Source organism: Callorhinus ursinus, unplaced genomic scaffold, assembly GCF_003265705.2.
Source record: "Callorhinus ursinus isolate GAN/ISIS: 27379988/994484 unplaced genomic scaffold, GSC_fseal_2.0 scaffold11, whole genome shotgun sequence".
NCBI classification, from domain to species: domain Eukaryota; kingdom Metazoa; phylum Chordata; class Mammalia; order Carnivora; family Otariidae; genus Callorhinus; species Callorhinus ursinus.
Window position 1 is genome coordinate 51,650,062 of NW_027397073.1, and position 6,000 is coordinate 51,656,061.

Sequence of the window (6,000 nt, forward strand, 5' to 3'; positions counted from 1 at the left end):
ACCAAGTCATCTTCAATGGACCTCTTCACCTTTCTCAAATGCACATGGCACACCCATCTGTCTGCCCTTGGAAACAGGGAGGGAGGGATTTGTTCCCAGCAGGAGGAAGCCCTAGGAATAAATACTCCAATCTGCTATTGGCTAAACCCAGTAGGACTGCAGCGGGCAAAGGAGCTTGGTTGACACTGTCCACACAAATCAGCTTCCAAGCACAGGGGAAGGAAGGTGGAGATGGTGGAGAATAAATATAGTTGGGCAAACAAAAACTAACCAACACATATATCTATGAAAATAAACTTCCAGAAGACATCATATTTACTGGTGAAAACCTGAAAACCTTCCTTACAAGATTAAGGATGACTGCTAACATGACTTCTATTAACAAATAGAGGTCTTAAACAGGACAAGGAAAGATAATGATTAGAAAATAAAAAAAGAAATTTACTATTATTAACAGTGAAATAAGTGTGTATATTTAAAAATCTACAAATAAGTTACTAAAGTCAGTAAGTGAGGAGCATGGCAATTAATGTCAGGTCAACACACAGAAAATCAATCATATTTCTGTGTACGAGCAACAAATGAAAAATAAAATTTATTTTTAAATATGTAACATCTTTAATAGCATAAAAATACAAAAAATTTCATTAATAAAAGAAAGAACAAGAACCATATGATCCTCTCAATAGATGCAGAAAAAGCATTTGACAAAGTACAACATCCTTTCTTGATCAAAACTCTTCAGAGTATAGGGATAGAGGGTACATACCTCAATATCATAAAAGCCATCCATGAAAAACCCACAGCGAATATCATTCTCAATGGGGAAAAACTGAGAGTTTTCCCCCTAAGGTCAGAAACACAGCAGGGATGTCCACTATCACCACTGCTATTCAACATAGTACTAGAAATCCTAGCCACAGCAATCAGACAACAAAAAGAAATCAAAGGCATCCATTGGCAAAGAAGAAGTCAAACTCTCACTGTTTGCAGATGATATGACACTTTATGTGGAAAACCCAAAAGACTCCACTCCAAAACTGCTAGAACTCATACAGGAATTCAGTAAAGTGGCAGGATATAAAATCAATGCACAGAAATCAGTGGCATTCCTATACATCAACAAGACAGGAGAGAGGGAAATTAAGGAGTTGATCCCATTTACAATTGTACCCAAAACCATAAGATACCTAGGAATAAATCTAACCAAAGAGGCAAAGGATCTGTACTCAGAAAACTATAAAATACTCATGAAAGAAATTGAGGTAGACACAAAGAAATGGAAAAACGTTTCATGCTCGTGGATTGGAAGAACAAATATTGTGAAGATGTCAATGCTACCTAGAGCAATCTATACAGTCAATGCAATCCCTATCAAAATACCATGAACATTTTTCAAAGAAATGAACAAATTATCATAAAATTTGTATGGAATCAGAATAGACCACGAATAGGCAGAGGAATGTTGAAAAAGGAAATCAAAGCTGGCGGCATCACAATTCCGGACTTCAAGCTCTATTACAAAGCTGTCATCATCAAGACAGTATGGTACTGGCACAAAAACAGACACATAGATCATTGGAACAGAAAAGAGAGCCCAGAAATGGACCCTCAGCTCTATGGTCAACTAATCTTCAACAAAACAGGAAAGAATATCCAATGGAAAAAAGTCTTTTCAACAAATGGTGTTGGGAAAATTGGACAGCCACATGCAGAAGAATGAAACTGTACCATTTCCTTACTCCACACACAAAAGTAGACTCTAAATGGTTGAAAAACCTCAATGTGAGACAGCAGTCCATCAACATCCTAAAGGAGAATACAAGCAACAACCTCTTCGACCTCAGCCGCAGCAACTTCTTCCTAGAGACATCGCCAAAGACAAGGGAAGCAAGGGCAAAAATGAACTATTGGGACTTCATCAAGATAAAAAGCATTTGCAAAGCAAAGGAAACAGTTGACAAAACCAAAGACAACCGACAGAATGGGAAAAGATATTTGCAAACGACATATCAGATAAAGGGCTAGTATCCAAAACCTATAAAGAACTTATCAAGCTCAACACCCAAAGAACAAATAATCCAATCAAGAAATGGGCAGAAGACATGAACAGACATTTTTCCAAAGAAGACATCCAAAAGACCAACAGACACATGAAAAAGTGCTCAACATCGCTCGGCATTAGGGAAATCCAAATCAAAACCTCAATGAGATACCACCTCACACCAGGCAGAATGGCTAAAATTAACAAGTCAGGAAACGACAGATGTTGGCGGGGATGTGGAGAAAGGGGAACCCTCCTACACTGTTGGTGGGAATGCAAGCTGGGGCAGCCACTCTGGAAAACAGTATGGAGGTTCTTCAAAAAGTTGAAAATAGAGCCACCGTATGACCCAGCAATTGAACTACTGGGTATTTACCCCAAAGATATAAATGTAGGGATCCAAAGGGGTATGTGCACCCTGATGTTTATAGCAGCAATGTCCACAATAGCCAAACTACAGAAAGAGCCAAGATGTCCATCAACACATGAATGGATGAAGAAGATGTGGTATATATATACAATGGAATATTATGCAGCCATCCAAACGAATGAAATCTTGCCATTTGCAAATACGTGGATGGAACTGGAGGGTATTATGCTGAGCGAAATAAGTCAATCAGAGAAAGACATGTATCATATGATCTCACTGATAGGAGGAATTCTTAATCTCAGGAAACAAACTGAGGATCGCTGGAGTGGTGGGGGGTGGGAGGGATGGGGCAGCTGGGTGATAGACATTGGGGAGGGTATGTGCTATGGTGAGCTCTGTGAATTGTGTAAGACTACTGAATCACAGACTTGTACCTCTGGAACAAATAATACATTATATGTTAAAAAAAAAAAAGAAGATAGTAGGAAGGGAAAAATGAAGGGGGAGAAATTGGAGGGGGAGACGAACCATGAGAGACTGTGGACTCTGAGAAACAAACTGAGGGTTCTAGAGGGGAGGAGTGTGGGGGGATGGGTTAGCCTGGTGATGGGTATTAAAGAGGGCACGTATTAAATGGAGCACTGGGTGTTATACGCAACAATGAATCATGGAGCACTACATCAAAAACTAATGATATAATGTATAGTGATTAACATAACATAATAAAATAAAAACAATATATGTAACATAAAAAAAGAATAAAGCTACTGAAAGATGTGCAATAACTCTATGCAGATAATTATAAAATCCTACTGACAGGAAGTGAAGAACAAAATAAATGGAAGGGTACAAAATGTACATAGGTCAAAGACCTGATATTGAAATATGTTCTTTCTCTTAAATTGTAATATATAGATTTAATCCAACCCAAACAAAATCACAATTGATTTTTTTTGGAATTTGATCAGATTATTCTAAAACCTGTGTAACAATTGAAGAAGAATTGCTGTTATTAAAAAAGAACAAGTCTATCACATATCAACACATCAAAATTTTAGAGCAAAATTTTAGACCCAAGAATATTTGTTGACCCAAGAATAGACATATATCAATGGAACAGAATTTGGAGATCAGATGCCAACCCAGACAAATATGACCACTACATTTATGATTTTTTGCAGGTAAGGGAAAAGAACCACTTTTCAATTAGCGGCACTAGGTCAACAGGGCATCCACAGGGAAAACTAAACAACCTTACTTGACACCTTTCATAAACATCAGTTCAAGTTGCATCTTAGGCTAGATTCCCCAGGATGTGAAGATTTGTGTGCAGTAGGTTTATCGGGGCATGTCCTCAAGATCAACACTTATGTGAGAGTAAAGAACAGGATTAGTCCAAGTAAAAACTGAACTGCAGTGCAGCTGTAGCAAAGGCCCCTACCAACCACATGAGTTGCTCCGAGCTGAGTCGACCCTTCAAAATTGCCTACAATTTAGGCAAAGGGGCCAAATCTTCATACCATCCATTCAGCAGACACTGAAGACAGGTTGCCCCTAGGGAAGGGACAGGACTTTGGGTAAGGTGGCTTTTTGGGGAGGGGGCTCAGGGTAATACCCAAAAAAGGCCTCAGCATCCTCCTGGAAGAAGGTCCTAAAGGGAGAATGGATAAGGGAAAGGGAAGATCTAGGTGACATGGGTCAGGATCCATAGCAAGGTGCAATGTAAATCTAAATATAAGCTGTAAAATTATAAAGCTTCCAGAAGATAATGTCAGAGAATACTTTCATGACTTCAATATAGTAGAGGTCTTCTTAAACAGAAGCCCAAAAGCACTAAACAGAAAGGAGGAAACTAACAAATTGGGATACATCAAAAGGCACCATTAAGAGAATAAAAAGACCAGCCATAACATGGGAGAAAATATTTGCAACATATATAACAAAAGAAATTTCTATAGTTTCTAGAAGTCAAAAAGAAAAACAAGCAACTAAGTAGAAAAATAAGAAATGTGCAAAAGATGTGAATTGGGGGATTCCATTCAAATGACCATTTAAACAGGTACATTAGTCATCAATCAAATGCAAATTAAAACCACAATGAGTTACCACTACAACCCACAAGAATAGCCAAAATGAAAAGAACTGGCAATTCGAAAGACTGAGAAGATATGGAACAAATGAATTTCTCATATACTGCTGGTAAAACCAGGGTGGAAAACAACTTGGCAATATCTACTAAAGTGGAATGTACGCAATACCCATGATGCAGCAATTTCTCTCCAAGGTATATATATTCTCTATGTTCTATTTTAAACTACATCAAAATTCCTGGTTGCTTGAAAAAATATAAAAGAGTTCTTCCAAAATAAAAATTTCCAGTGTATGGGCACAGAGACTGATGATTTAAAAAAACAACTCAGTTCACCAACATTCAACATCACTCTTTTAAGGTGTATAGACAAGCAAAAGTCTCTACTTTTTCAGATGTGGTGAGAGCATCTCAGGTACAGGCTTACCCTGAGATAAGCACTCCTCAAGAGTCCGGTGATAAGAACAAATTGTAAGTCTGTGACCAAAGAAGCAGGTGTGGAATCCCTCGATTGATTCTGATAAGTGCAAAGATTTGTTAGTTACAGTATTGTTCATTCTTCAGATGGCTTTGCTGTTAACTAAGATGGGTCTTCCACCTTAAAGCTAAATATAGTTCTGTTCCTAAAAAATTAGCATTAATGATCAGAAACAGTGGTGGACATAAGGCACCGTCATGTACTAGCACATATCAATAGGTGATATTAGCAAACCTAATTGCAAAGAATACAACAATCAAAAGTTCTGCTAAACTCATTCAAAGAAATAGGTGAATGATACAACCTGATGTGTGCCCACCCCTGGTTAAAGGTTACAAAGTAAATTAAGTTCTATTGATGAAATTTTTGGCATCAGCAACCTAAGCAGCTGCAATCCTCAAATATTTTGGACAAGGGCTAGAATGTATCTAGGTATCACTGAAATCACCCCTATATCTGTACTTCACTGAACCTCAGTAGCCATTGTCTGTAAACCACACCATTATTTTATGTACCACTAGGAAAGGGGGTGGGAGGTAAGTGCTACCAGTTAAACAATAACAACCATCCATTGTCAGAGCTATCCTAATTTAGAGATGATAAAATGTGGGGGAAAATGTGTGTCTTAGAATCAGTGAAACTTGGTAAGGTACCCAGTATGCCAGATTTGAGTCTGTCCCCTACCTCCCCTCCCAAGAGCTGGGAATTCTATTTGCCATTGCAGTGACTGCATAAAACAAGAACTTAGCTGCATCTGTTTTTATGAAACAACTACTGTTACTTTCTATATTGCTTTTTCCCTGAAGAAACTTATCCTCTCTCTCTCTTTCCTTTTTTTATTCCTCATGTTCTCAGTTATTCCAACTCCCTTATGGATATCACATTGCATTCTTCAAACAAAAAGGATGTTCTGTCCACAACAGCCAAACTGTGGAAAGAGCCAAGATGCCCTTCAACAGATGAATGGATAAAGATGTGGTCCATATATACGATGGAATACTACTCAGCCATCAGAAAGG